Source organism: Talpa europaea, assembly GCF_964194135.1.
Source record: "Talpa europaea genome assembly, chromosome: 1".
NCBI lineage: Eukaryota > Metazoa > Chordata > Mammalia > Eulipotyphla > Talpidae > Talpa > Talpa europaea.
Genome location: NC_140073.1, coordinates 98,843,665 through 98,859,847, shown reverse-complemented (window position 1 = coordinate 98,859,847; position 16,183 = coordinate 98,843,665).

Here is a 16,183-nt window from a genome sequence, read left to right as displayed (position 1 = left end):
GAACAAGATTTGGGGAATGGTGAGCATTGACATCTATCTTGAGGGTGTCTCCTGAGTTCCTTAATATGCCCTCAATTTGCTTGATGTGTGAAGGTCAGACCATCAACTAGACAAACTCTGCTCTGTTGAGCACATTCTACCCATGTGGCAAGACACTGATGCTACTCAGAGTCCATAGGTCCTTCCCAACATCAGCATCCCCACTGTTGTCCAGCACCGTCCCTCAATTTTCAATCTGATATAGTTAGCTATACACTTTTCCAAAAGTTAACTGGTTGCTGGTGATCCAGAATAGGAGGTAACACCACCGCTTTGAGAATTATAGACTTGATATATGTGGTTATGGCTTAAAAATTAGTTGATTTGGGCAGTAGCCTTAGTGAGTCAAGCTATACCCAGACTCAGAATATTTTCCTTTTCTTAAAAAATAATATTATAGCTATCATTCAGTGACCACAAACTGTGTGCTCAACATTATATACATGCTTTATATAGAACATGAAAACAAGCCAAATGTTCACCAACAGTAGAACAGACATCAAAATCATGATGTCTCCAAATTGGAATTGTGTAGCAATGAAAGTGAAATTTAGTGGAAACAGCCAGATGCAAAAGTATATGTACTGTGTTGTATTTAATTGACCTAAAGTACAAATACAAGCCAAACCTACATTGTTCAGAAATATATATATGGTGAAGTGAGAGGAAATCACAAAAATGATGATCACAAAATTCCCAAGGTAATGATTACCTCTCAGAGATAGGGAGGAAAATAGGATGGGGGTGTCCAAGTTGCTGAAAATGTTTGATTGTATAACCAGGGTAGTGATTATGAGATGTTTCTAATTATTTTTTAAAGTGTACATAGAATTGTATATATAATTATATATCAATTCTCTAAATTCCCAATAAACTGGAAAAAATAACTTTATGAAAGCAAATTTTTTAAAGTATAATTTCTTAATATAAGAATGTATCAGAAACAAAATTTTAGCTTATTTCTGATTAAATAGCCCTAATTCATAGTAATTTCTGAGATAGCTGGGCCAGATTCTGCATGGGGGTCATATATACCTTGGTATGGGATAGGGTCCCCTTTAAAACCTTCTCCCCCCATTTCTGTTCTCTGCTTCACTTAGGGTCTTAATAGTCTATTTTTTAGGCAAACAAAACAAAGAGTATGATGCTGATAAGAATAAGCATTCTGCCATGAAATTTGATTTTACTTATCCATGTGTGTGAGTATAGTGGATCGCAACAACAACAAAAATTTTATTGGGTAATGATCCAAAACAATTGGAAACCACTACCCTCAATTCCGATGCTTAATAAATGGTATATTTTACTCTGCTCCAGTGTGAGGATGATAGGCATGTGGGAAGAATGTAATCCATGTGTAATAACTCCCTTACTCCCCAAACACCCAATCCACCAAGACTGCATTCACCTTTGCTTTCTCTAATGAAGGACACAGCACTGTCTCTAACAAACACCAGTCCTTTTGTGTGTCTTTTTGGGTTCCATCACCTCTCAACTCCATAAGAATTTCTCTTTTGGGACTTACTTTTTGTCTTCTAATATCTTCCAGCTCTCCCTCAACATAAAAATGTGCTCCAGTAAAGCCTACTTTAAAAATCAGTCTCCCTTAACCCCATATTCTCCTCTCACTTCTGCTCCTCTTCTCAGGCAAATTTCTTGAAATAGTTGCCTGTAGATATCTGATGTCTCCTCTTTTCACTTTCAGTTACTGTCATCATTCTGATTTACTTTATCATCACTCTCTACTGACACTCTAGCAAGATCACCAGTGAACTCCATATTCACTATGGAGTTGGCAAACTTATTGTCATATTGGCAAACTTAAAGACCCTTGTCAGCCTTACTGATGTCATGGCAGAATGTAACTCAATTGACAATTATACCATTTAGAACATACTTTTGGCTTCTATAACACCAACCTGTTTTACCACCTGCCTCTTTAATCACTCTTCAATTGTCTTTGATTACTTCTGTTTTTCTATGTATCTGTAAATGTCCAGGATTCTACTTTTAACACTATATTATTGAATTGTCCAAGGGGATATACTTATAAACACTGTACATTTGCTTACACTCTTAAATGATGTCTTTTTGTCTACAGGTCCTCCCTTTGTCCTTTATTTTTTCCTTGAAATTCATTTGTTGAAAAAACAAATTTACAAGTGGGATTTCCTGTGCTGGATCCTTTTAGTATAATTTCATGTCCCTCTGTCCTTTATCCCCTGTTCTCTGTGTTTTCTATAAATTGGCAGTTGAATTTAGAGACCTTGTCAGATGTCAGATTTAGGTTCCTTCCCCCCCCCAAGACCACTTAACTGTCATGACAAACTATACCACCATATATATATATATATATATATATATATATATATATATATATATCACCGTTTGAGCCATTTTTTAATTTAAATTTTTTTTAAATTTTATCATTAATTCTCAATGCCTGGAGCAACTAATTATGAGTTGCATTATAGAATACCATAATTCAATAACTCCGTCCTTTATTAGCCAAAAATCTTATATAAAGAAAAAATTTCCCCTTTTTGATACCTGGTAGTATAAGAAGAGTAAGATAAGTATTTGAGTCCTTTTTGTTTTATTGTCAATAGTTTTCAAAATGTGTTGTTTTTTCCAATATCTTCCAAAAGTAATCAGTTTTTATAAAAGTTGTGGATTTAAACATGTTGTTTTTCCTCTACTGAAATGTAGTATAATTATTGCTGTTCAAACTTCTGCTTCCTATCCAATGGAAGCCTATTTCATTTGATTTATGGGCTTCTTTAACACCACATTATAGACATGCTAACTTCCTTACTCCAGCTATCTATTGCTTTTTAACAAAACCTAGAGGTTCAAAAAATCTAAAATTTTTTACTATTTCTCATTGTTGTGTTAATCAACTGGGCTCTGACAGCTCTTCCTTAAAGTCTGTACCACTTTTATATCACTGCTGTAACAAATAGCCACAGGCTTAATGACTTTAAATAATACAAATTTATTATCCTATTGTTCTGAAGGTCAGAAGACTGAATTGGGTCTGACTGTGCTGAAATCAAGAAGACAGGGCAGCATTCCCATCCAAAAATTCTAGGGAAGAATCTGTTTCCTTGCTTTATTCAGCCTCTAGAAGCTCCCAACATTCCGTGACTCAGCACTTCCCACCCCTTTGTCTACAAAACCAGCAATGGCAGGTCTGCTCCTCCTCACAGAGCATTGCTCCCTACTATGTTTCTGTGGCCCTCTTCCCCTCTTAAAAATGCTTGGGATTGCATTGGACCCACACTAACAATCTAGGATAATCTCCCCATTTTAAGGTCAATTGATTAGCAGCTTAATTCCCCTTTGCCATGTAGTTCCCAGGCTTTGGGAACTAGGAAAATGGGCATCTTTGGGAGGTCATTTTCCACCTCCCACAGGGTCTTTTATGGAATGGAGTCTTAAACTTTACCGAGGAAGGAATGTGGCGTCAAATCTGTCCTGCTCTTATAATTTTAAAATCTCTAGAAAGGTATTTTTCAATCTCTATAGTAATTCCTCATTTTACACTAACAAAAGCCTGCTTTCTTTTTCATTCTGACCTATTTGGGTGTTTGAGTTTAATTTTTTTAACTGCCTGACCTGATTCATGTTTGGATAAATATGTTTCTAATGTGACTCTTGCCCCTACAATTTTACCAAATAATTGTTTTCTCACAGAATTTCTTCTTAATGTGTGGGAATGTAAGTGTGGGGGGAAAGTAGTCATATTATTTTTCTATTAACACATTTTCCCAAGCATGCTAATGTTACTTAGCACCACATATGCTTAAAACTCCTAATATTTATAAATAAATTCAAAAACAATTTGCTTATATTTCTTTAGACATTTTATAAATATTGTATTTATCTAAAACGCTTACCTTCACACAGCATTTTAAAAATACACTGCAAAAAAATTCTATTATCATTGGCATAAACTTAGTTTAAGAAGATTATTAAAAGCAATATTTTGAAACTGACTAAAATGAGATAAAACTTGACTTAGAAGTGGAAACAACTTATTAAAGAAAACCCAGCACAACACAACATGTGATTATGTCCACATGGATTAGCACACCATGTCTGGAAAGAAAAGATACAGATAATGCAAAGATAGTATTTTTCTCATCTATGTTCTTATAGCAATATAATGTAGTTAATAAAATGGTGCAAAAGGCCAGTGGAAGTTTAGAGTTCTTTATATTTTTTATTTTATATTAATAGATATTTTATTTTATTTATTTTTTTACTTTTTTGAGCTTCTTTATTTTTTATGTTTCTATATAATTTATTTTTTCTCCACTTCCTCAGCCCAAACCTATAGTTTAATTCAACAAATATTTACTAAAATTATGACAGCAGTTAAGACAAAGTCTCTGAAGCCATTAAAAAGAATGAGGTGATGGTTGCAAAATTCTAGGAATGTTCTAAAAATCATGAATTACATGCTTTAAATCAGCGAACTGTATGATTTCTGAATTAAAGCTTTATAATGCCGTTACTATAATCATGATATGGGAACAACCTAAGCACCATCCATTGATGAATGAATGGATGAAGATGTGGAAGATATACAACAGAATACTAGTTAGCTATAAAAAAAATGAAATCTTGCCATTTGTAACAATATGCATGACACTTGAAGGGATTATGCTAAGCACAGTAAGTCAAAATGGAGAAAGAAAATACCATATGATTTCATTCATATATGGAAGATAAAACAAAAAGCAAATGATTGTATGGGGAATATAACAATAAAATTTATAAAAAATAAATAAATAAATAAATAAATAAATAAATATATTAGGGGAAAAAAAATTAAAAAATAAAAATCCAAGTAAGCCTGCTGCTCCGTTAGGCTCAAGTACCTATGCTTTGAGCACACCACCCTTTGATCATAAAAGCATGCTTACATACCTCTTCATATTGCTTACAGAATCTATTCTAAAAGTTTTGTCTTGACACTAGAGCTAACAATCCTGTTTTCAAGATTTCACTCCTTAACCAAGCCCTTCTAGTCTGATTGGACTTGTCACTATTCTAGTATTTTTGCAAAATATGCAAATATGCAAAAATACTAGTGTATCGCACGTTTAAATATACTAGAATATCCCATGATAAGCTAGTATATCCATGATATACTTGCATCCTGTTATTTCCTCCTGTGTTAAGTAGTTACCATTCAAATCTCACTCCGCCAAGAATATTTATTTTTCTGACCATACATGTAAACTGTGGCTTCTCAAACCTTTGAATTTTCAACAAAGGAATCACTGAATGTACAAGGATTCATGAAGCATAATCTCTGAATTGTGACCATTTTCAGACTAGTGGAAAAAAGAGACAATGATACAATAGGAACATGACAGTATAACTGCTATCTGAGCTGATTCATGAAGAGTGAGTCTAAATTTTTTTTAATTTTTTTTAAATTTATTTATTTATACATATAAGAACTGTATAGGTATAGGTATAGGTATAGGTCAGAGTTTTGTGGGGTGAGAGGATTCACCAGAGACAGAGTGGGGAACAGAACAGGTAGAAAAAAAAAAAAAGCAAATGAACAAACAAAACAAAGCAAAAACCCTTAGATACAGACAATAGATTGACATCTACCAGAGGGCAAGGAATTGGAGGTTAAGTGAAACAGGTAAAAGATGTTAAGTGTATGGTGATGGATAGAAACTAGACTTTTGGTGATCGTGATCTCTCGGTGATCATGATATAGTGTCTATAGACATTAAACTATAATGCTGAAATTTATGTGATGACCCAATGTTATCTCAAAAGTTACTTTAAAAGAAAATAAAATATTTAGGGGAAATGTAAATGGCCTATAGAGTTTATAAATATGGATAGAACAGAGAATGAAGATATTTTAGAAATATATAAAAACAAATACACATCTAGGAAAATATAATGGAAAACAAAGAAATCTTCAGATAGGTTTTAAGAGACAGCAGAAGTTTCTGTTTTCTAGGTGCCATTGGGCCCCTTGCGGCAGGGAAGATAATAAATTTCTGGGAGCTAGACCTTTGGTTTAGACCTGGTAGATTTTTCACACCTACGGGCTGCTGGCCATGTCAACTCCTTAGTTTTTCCACTGACAAAAGAAACAATACACCATTCAGATGTTTCCTAAGAGTTGTTTGTGTACCAATGAGACTTAACAAAGCTAGAAAGCCAGTATACCCATTAGTATTTGTGAGTTTCTCTTCTGTCAGTCTCCAGTCCAACCCCAAGCACAGGCCTTAGGGCCATTAAATAACATTCTAAGATGGTTGAACTTTATCTTATAGACAGAGCAAAACAGAGCTTCATTGCACATAGAAGCAAAAACAGTGCTTCTAAAAAGTTAATATGAGAGCAAGTTATAAGCTGGATGGAAGCAAGGAAGAGACATGTATTATTTTAATAGATCAGGTTTGAACTGATGTGAAAGTGGGGTATCGTGGGGTCTCTGATCCTTACCACTTCAGGAGGAAAACTTAACTCTGACCTCTTTATTCCTTTTCCTCTTGCAAGGTTCCTTTAAATGTGTGGGTGAGCAGGTCTGTCTATAAAGAAGGTCTTGGACAAGTGGATATGCAAATAAAAATATGTATGACTCTCCTGTGTCTAGTCCTAGCTTCCCCTTTCTCTTGTCAAAATGAGATGTTTCTGCATTCCAAATAGCACATTGAGTGCTCTTTCAGAGCCTATGACCAATTCTGGTTCCTAGCACAGGGTGATTAAATCCTTGAGGCTGCTGCTGTTGCCAGCATGTCACCCCTGAGCCTGTGTCCTTGTCTGCTACACCACCTCCCATCTATGGTCACCTCTTTATAGTTCCTGCAGTTGGTTTTGCTCCCTGTAATGCTCCAGGACCCAGAGGTTGTGTTCTCTGATCAGACTTCCTGTCTTTGTGATTCCTGCCTCATCCATCTCTTGTTGCCATGGAGTTTTGTCAATCATGTTCCATCACAACTTCAATCTCTCTACATCACAGATCTTGGTCTCTGTTCTCTTCAGTTATTGGAAATTGCACTTATTGCTTCTTCATTTGGAAATCATGCCTTCCAGTAGTCACATCCTTTTGTTGTCCCTTCCTTCTAATAATGAATCTGGATGGCCTTGTGATTTCTTTACCCAACAGAGTAGGGCAGAAGTGACACTATAACAGTTCTGGGTCTAAGCATTAGAAAGAAACTGGCAGTTTTTGTGTTTCAGGAACCAGTTGCAATGTGATAAGTCTGATTAGTCTGCTGGATAAGAGGCCACATGAGGAGTCTGGAGGACAAGAAGATCTGAGGAAAGGGATGCCATGTGAATATTTAAGCACCAGACACACAAGAGATGAGTCTTTTGGGACATCTCAGTAGAATCAGGCCTTTAAATGACTCCAGCCCCAGTTATCATGTGACTGCAGCCATATGAGTGACCGCCTTAACACCTCTACGGTGAAAACAGCACAAAAACTACCCATCTGAGCCCAGTCACTCCATAGAATTATGAAAAATAGCAATATATTCTTGTTCTAAGGTGTTTTGTTGTGCAGAGGCAGATACTGGAATCAAAATACTCAAGTAACAGTTCCTTGACTGTTTCCAGTACTTTGCCTGAACTCCTATGAGCCAATATTTATTGAGCAGTAATTCTATTCCAGGTGCTTTGCATGTTTGAAGTAATTTGATTTGCAGAAACAACCATAAAATATATGCACCTTTGTTAGTCACATTGTATAATTGGGGAGAAGTGACCTACCTTACCCAATATTGCACAGCTCAAAAGTACCTAGATTTAAAACCATATAATCTATCTTCTGAGCCCTGAACTCTACTGCCTCCTACTCTCAGTTTCTGAAAATCTAGCCAATCTTCTATAGTCATGAATATCTGAAAGACCTATTATGGGCATCTATTGATATGATTTTTAAGAAGTTCTCTAAGAAAGTGCCCTAGCAATCTACCTATGCCCCTACACTTTCCCTTATCTGGAATAGAGGATTCCTTCCAATAGTGAAACACTTATGAAACTGTGAATCTTCCAGGAGGCTATGACCTTTAGCTGCTATTTCCAAGATCTAGTCTAGAGAACCACCTTACCCAAGGTCTATTCATTTACCAAATACCTTCCCAGTTAGTGAGTATAAAGTAGTAATGTCTATGATTTTGCAATAACCACCATCTTTTTTTTTCACCTGTTTCACCTTTACATATTTCTGGAAATGCCTGAACATTATGCAAATGTGCCCTGGTTAAAGCCTATCATACTAGACAGCCCTATGACTCCAGCCACAGCCTGCTGCTCTCAGATCATCTTTTGTCATCGCCTATTTGACCTCACAGGGCAATGGCTCTTCTCCCTCCAAACCTTGCACCAAGCATGCAAACAGGGAATTTCCTTAATCCCACTTGCTAATATCTAGTAATTCAGAAGATTTATTGAAGGCTTAGAGACTAAAAGAGGATTATGATCAAAGAAATAAAGAAAAATACTAGGTGCAAATGCTGGCCAACTCTGTTACAGGAGGCCTCCCAGCCCCATTCTCCTTGGCATGGTCTGCTTTAATGCGGTTATAGCCAGCCAGCCTGCACCTGGGAGAGAATCCCTTTGCCTCGTCTACCTGGATGAAACTTCCTTACCTTTAGAGTCTTTCCAGGACTATTGACCAAGGTGCTTCAGGAAAATTGAAAAAAATCCTTCCCCTCCCAGTAGGATTGATTTATCTGGTGCGTCCACCAAGTACCTATAAGAAACTACCAGAGCCTTTTTTAAATATCTGTTAATTAATGAACAACACTGTACTACAGTGTTGTTCACAGCACCCAATCTGTTATTTTTTAAATCTCAGCATAAAATGAACCAAAGTCTAACCCCATACCCTCCTGTCATTGTTCAGTCACTGTCCTAAATCTCCTGGAAGCAAAGGCCTAGGCAAAATCACACAGAACTCTCACAAGGAAAATTTTCAGACATAAGGAAAAAAATAGTTTGTAGTGTTATCATTCTGTTAAAAACAATAAACCCAAACACATTTTTAAATGAAACAGTTAATATTTCATTCTAAAGGATCTGAAGTTTGTTTCCACTGCATTCCATTCTTCCAAAAAGAAACATGGTATATGAGTTATATACACAAGTATTTGTAGAAGCACACTGTAATATTGTGTATTAAGAGTAACAAAAAACAAGCAAGCAAGTTGGGGTCAGGTATAGATCACAGGAAATATTCAACTTTGTAACCAGAACATTAACCTCAACAATTGTTACCTGGGCAGTTAACTTAGGCCTCACAGGAGTCTACCATAGTGAGTCAAAAAAATGCCCAGAAACAACAGAAAGGAAATGCTGGTAACACCTTCTTAGAGCATACTGGAGGGTGCTGATAAAATAACTGGAAGTGGATCTTGGAGATGATTTTTGGCTGCTTTTATTATGGGCATTGAGGTAGTGGGAGTATAGGCAATGCCAAGCAAGGTCATAGGCAGACAAGTTTCCTTATCTGTGTCCTATGCAGAGTCAAATTTTCCTTCCACCATGTTTTCACAGAGAGCAGAATCCTTTCAAGTGTCTGACTCTTTGGAAGGCATCTCCATTTCATCTTCCTCACTGTGTACACTGAAAGTCTGGGCTTTGGTTTCTATGTCACACTCTGTATCACCTCAGCAGCCATTAATCCCTGTATCTTTGAGCCCTGTAGCAAGGATCAGCAAACATTTTCTACTAAGGCCTATATAGTAAATATTTTCACCTTTGCAGGTCATCTGATCTCTCTTGCAACAGCTCTACTCTGTTGTTACACCACAACAACTCTGTTGTTATATATGGAGCCAGGTCAGTAGAAAACACTGGACCTGGTTGGATTCCAGCAGAACTTTACAAACACAGGAAGAGCAGGTCTTGGCTCCCGGTCTACAGTTTGCTGATTTGCAATCTAGAACAACACCTATGTCTGTATCTGTGTTCCTCTACCTCTATGGTTTGGCTTACTCGTTGCTATTTCTGTCTTGTAAGGGTTTCCCCTAATTTCTTTTGTGTTTAATAAGGCATTTCAACATTATCTTTAAATGAAAGTCCAGTGTATGGCAGTGGATATCTAGATTTTTGGTCGGGCTCATAATGTAGCATATGTAGATGTCAAGTTATGATGCTGTACCCCTGGAAACTATATATTGTTATAAACTAATGTCACTTCAATAAATTATAAAAGAAATAACAGTGAGACCACCAGAGGTGGTGCAGGAAAATTTCACTTTAAAATCAGTGAACTTTGATCCCATAGAAATATTCCCTGTTCGAGTTCTTCTCTTGTCACTAGTATTTTAGATTTAATCTTTCTTTCAAATAGCTATTGATGTGTTAGTCATATTCTGTCACTGCATCCCTGACTCTGGTGGACTATGCTTTGAAAAATAACCTTAGTTGGCTACACTATCTTGAGGAAAAGTAACTGAATTTGCTGATGCAAAGTTTTAGGCCTCCTTGGCAGATCTGCTGTTACATTGAAGATGAGAACATTAAGCTAAACATTCTCTCTGTTGGTAACCATCACCACACCCAATCAATTCCTTTGTTCTGATTTCTCATCAAGAAATTTCTTAGGAAGTTAGGCTCCTTCCTTCAAACCATTTGACTCCTTGTGTAGAGCAGAGAAGCCCATGTAGAAATGCCAGTCAGCAGGCAGGATCAATCACACCACATAGTGTGAACTTTCTCTCTACAGATTATTAGTAAATTAGAATTTGGTACTATAGAAACCACAACACAGATCTCTTTGAGGCTTTACTTTTTCATTGTAGTAAAATTCACATACCATAACATCTACCAATTTAATCTAGAGTATATCCCAAATTGAAATTCTATGCCCACTATGTAACTCCTCCCTTCTATCTCTAGACCGCCAGTAAACACTCTCCTACTTTCCTCCTCTATGAATGTGACTATTCTAGTTACCTTGTATAAGTGGAATTATATACTCCTTGTCCTTTTGTGACTCACTTATTTACCTTAATATAATGTTCTCAAAGTTCATCCATGTTGTAGTATATATTAGAATTTCATTGAAACTTTGCTTTTTAATGGTACTGAATTTTATACTTATGTCCTTTTCGGGAAAGCTAATTTTTTTTTTAGCTAAAAAGCCCTAAAGCGTTTCATCTGCATAGATACTGAGATCATCGCTGACATCTCTCACTCATCAGCCCTTTAAATGCCATCCTCTCCCACAGCTACTGCTCTGACTCTGTCATGTTTGAACTTTCCTTAGCCTTTTAACAAAAGAAAGACTTTGGAAACACATCACCGTCACATAGAAGGGGAATTTTTATTCTGAAATATATAAGCTGCTTAACTTATTAGGTGAAAATTTGAAGGCACTGACCTTCACCGGTAAGGAAGCGGACTAGTCTAATAAGAAAATAATGTCTTCGATGGCCTCAGCTAATCTTTAATCCATCTTTGCCACCTCCCCAACCTTGGGATATTGTGAAAGGTAGCCAATCAAGTCTTGGTCATCCACACTCAGACAGTTTCTTGTTACTTTTCTTTATCTTATTACCCTCCCCCTCCCATTGGCCACCAACAGACTTCTAAACAGTCTTGCTCTATGCACAAAGCCACTTCACTTGCCTAGAAATGAGGTCCAATTCTCTCTGATCTTTTAGGGACCCACATAATAGAGCCCAAAATTACCTTTCTAGGTCCAGCCAAAAGGATTCTCCACTATTCTAGTCATATGTCCTATATTTTTCTCCTTTGTCTTACTATCGTGCTTTTTCCTTTGATGGTCACACCCTCTGCAGGTCTCTTTCAAAATTAAGACCCTTACATAAAATTCACCTCAAATATCCACCTTGTCCAAGAACCCTTTCAAGTCCTTCTATCTCCATATGATTATAACCTCTGTTGATTGCTGAAGATATCTTTATGTCTACCTCTTTTTTGGAATCTGTCAGGTTGCACTTGGGTTTATAGCTATTTTTCATAGTGACTCAAATTTAGTAGGCTGTTAATTATTTCAAGAAAGTGACTGGTCTTGCTCACTCACCAATTAGGTTCTTTATAAATATAAATATGTAAATATATTCATTCTAGCATTCGTTTGTTTACTTAGAGTGGGTTATTGGCATTGCAACATTAAATCACTCATGAAATTGCCCTATAACAGTGGAAACCTCTGGCATCCCAATGGAAGGAAGAAGGCAGGATGATAAAGTCTAGGAAACAGACCTGGGTGGTGGACCTTTGTCCACTGCTACATTATTTACACAAAGCTGGTGAAACATGGATGACATTTTGTTTGCTTCATCAATGGTTTTTTGTTAGTTTCAATGTTTGGAGGAAATATATATGCAAAGAAACTCAAAGTAAGATGAGAAAATACAGTGATATGAAAATGAAAAGAAAAACTGAGATTTTTAAAAATCTGTTCATCCTGTTCTAACGGGATGGGACAAAATCAGATTACACAGATGATTTCTGTAACTCTAAAGTACTACCTTTTTGTAGGATAGTTCTTGACTAATTCTCTACAAAGTATGATATTGGCTTCTAGAGTGTCTGATGATTTTTTAAAACTATTTTAAACTTATAAAAATAATTTTTTAAGATCTCAGGAGGGAAAAGTAGTTTACTGATAGACTTTTCTCAAATGAAAATGCTATGCTCAGTTTCTAGAAAAATAGATGTTAAATTAATTCTGAATGGAGTAATGCCTATTTGGGAGGATTAGAAAAACAAACCAGAAATGGGAAAAAACATTTATGAGGGAATAATTAAGTAGCCTGCAAATTATGTCAGGTACTCATTTTAGGAGACATTGCAATACAGATGACTTGGTATTATTTTAGGGTGTTTAGAAGTCCTAAAGGACTAAGGAAAGAAACATTTTTAGCTCATTAATTTTTTTAGAAGGGACAGAAATTATAATTATTAAAGATTAGTTATTTAGTTCTAATCCTGATATGAAGATTATAGAACAAATCCTGAAAAAATCTTCTGCTTGTGATACAGACATCTAGATGCACATGGGCTCTGTGGAGGAAAGGGTAGCTTTATGAAACTCAATGTGTGTCAAACAGTTTTAATTTCCTTCCTTGACAGTATGATGTAGCTTGGAGGCAAGAAGCAGAGGCCATTTATCTGTCTTTTGTTCAGGGTTTTAATTCCAAACAAGTCAAATACTGTGTTTCTCAAGCAGCAAGCCCTGGAAAGTTCCATGAGAAATTTTAAATATAAGAATTCATTCTTATATAGAATATTATCTTTTAAAAAGCATTCTACCAGTTAAAAATAAAAAAATATTAACTTCTGGTTTTGCAAATAAAAATTACAATGGAAAGATATGCATCTAGAATAATTTGAGTTTCTTAAGTCAGTCAGTGTTTCTCACAAATGGTTTTGGGTTCCCAGATGTGTTTCTGAGGCTGTATTATTGGGTCTCAGCAGGAACCAGATGGCACAATTAAAGTGGTAACTGAAAGAACTTACTGAAGAGACTGTTTACAAAGGAGTAGGTAGGATTTAGGGAGCCACAAAGGATAGTGCAGCTGGGAGCAGCTGTTAGCAGCCCTGATCCATGTGGGCCCCCGGGGGAGCAGTCACCAGAAACCACAGAGGCAACAATATGGCAGTGGCACTGATAAGAAGTTTGGTCTTGGGTAGAGGTGGGAATCCTATCATCACCTAATCTGTGGAATGTGTGTGAACCCATGAAATTATATGCAAATTTGGGGGTATACATATGAATGTGCTTTTTCCTGCAGAGTGGGATCCACAGATTTTACCAGTGGACTCCACAGCAAGTCCCCAATGTTAAGGGCTATGTTTTCAATAGAAGAAAATAAAATTCAAACTGACTTTGTTAAAATCCCTTAGGCAATAGTTTATAGTCTTTATTAAACACCTACAGGGTACAAAACACTTAATAACATTTTTAACTGTATAAAAAATAAGCTGGGAGGAGTTAGTGTATTTTGTACTGAAGATTGCGTTTTCCTAAGCGATTGTTAACATTTCAGCTGTGTAGTGTGTTGGTATTTGGGAATGAAACATGAAATATAAGAGCTGGTCATGATTATTAATGAGCTCACATAGCAAATTTGTATTAAGTTGCTTGTGTTGCTCTGAAAGATTGAGCAAGTGATAAAATTTGGATAAAATTAACATGAAAGGAAGTCAGCAACGCATTTGTTTATTTTGTGTGATTTTTTTGCATGTATGTAATTTGATACTATATATACATGTGTGTATTGTGTATGTATGTCCCAGTGCCCAAAATAGTTAATAAATTTGTATGTGTAGATACACATATTTATACACATATATTTATGTATATATATATATAATATAATCATAGTCAGCTCAGGCTGCCATGACTAAATAGATTAGGTGGCACAACAACCAAAATCTATTTTCTCATAGTTCTGGAGACTAGAAGTCCTGGATCAAGGTTCTAATCCCTCCTGTATCTGGTGAGAACTCTCTTATTGGTCTGCAAATGGCCACCTTTTCACTATGTCCTCATGACTTTTTCTTGGTGTGTGTCCACAGAGAAAGAGTAAGTGTCCTGGTACCATTTCTAATAGGAACACTAATCCTATTGGATCAGGACCCCATCCTTGTAATTCCATTTAAACTTATCTATTTGCTTCTAAGTCTCATCTCCAAATACAGCCACATTGTGGGTTAGTGCTTCAACATACGAATGGGAGTGGGATGGGGGGGTAGGAGGAGGAGACACAAACATTAAGTTTATAACAATATATAGAAATATATAATATACGTAACTCTCTTTTACTATATGCGAGGCACTGTGCAAGTTGCTGGGGACATAAATGATATTGTTTTTTCTCTTTTGATGAGAAATGTTTCAAATTTACTCTCAGCAAATTTCAAGGATATAATTCAGCACTACTAATTATAGTCACCATGCTGTACATTCGATCCTCAGAACTTATTCATATAGACTAAAAAATTGCATCCTTTGATGAATTTGACCAAAATCTCTCCATTCCCCCACCATACAGCCCCTGGCAACCAACATTCTACTCTGCTGTTATGAGTTTGCCTTTTTTAATTTAGATTCTGCATATAAATGATACAATGCAGAATTTGTCTTTGTCTGTCTGGCTTATTCTATTTAGCATAATGTTCTCTAGTATTATCCATTTTGTGAAAAATGGCATGATTTCCATCTTTTTATGGCTGAATAATATTCTTTTGTGTGCATACATGTATATTGTTATGTTTTCTTTATCTGTCAACCAATGGACAAACAGATTATTTGGTAGTTTCCACTTGGACTAAAAAAATATGAAACCAAGTAAAAACCCCATTAATGACTGCAATATTCTTCTACCTTACTTTTTGCTCTGGTCTTTTCATTTGGTGATTATTGGGTGTCTTAAAAATTGCAGTCCAAGCATATCTATTGCCAATAAGTTTCCAAAAAGATGGTATCTTTCAAGGAATTATTTATTGTCATTGATTAAAAAGATGCAAATAATTTCTATCATAGATGGAGTTAAACTTTAATTGAGCCACAATCATATAAATATACGTACACAGCATGCCATACTTTACAAGACTCTAAGCCATCCTCCAACTAACCCAGAAACTCCTATGTATGTCAGCATTATATTTATTTTAAATATTTATTTATGTATTATTTATGTATAGAAGAACTGGGGTGTAGGCCAGAGGCGCAAGGGAGAGGGGAGGTGAGAGGATTCACCAGAGACAGAGTGGGAAGCAGAACAGACGGATCTACTGAAATACATACTGAGGGGAGCAGCAGGTGAGACAGGAGAGGTCTGCTGCGCTATGTGGGCTTGGCCGCAGGGGTGATAGCGCTGAGATTTAACCCTCATGCCACCAGGGAGGCTCTGTGTGTCAGCTTTAGAAGAACTTTAGAAGAACACCAGAGAGTGTGGTGAAGCCTGTAAATAACCGGATACCTCTCAGAGGGGCAGACTGGATGGAGATGTGGGCAGATATTGCTTCCTGTATGCTTCAAAGTCTCACAGGAGGATGACTTGAGAATTTGGACTCATGTCTAAATCCAATTGCCACTAATTCCTCAGTCTGTTATGTTAATATTGAAATTAGATTAAACAACCTCCTCAAAAGGCATTTCCTTAAAAAG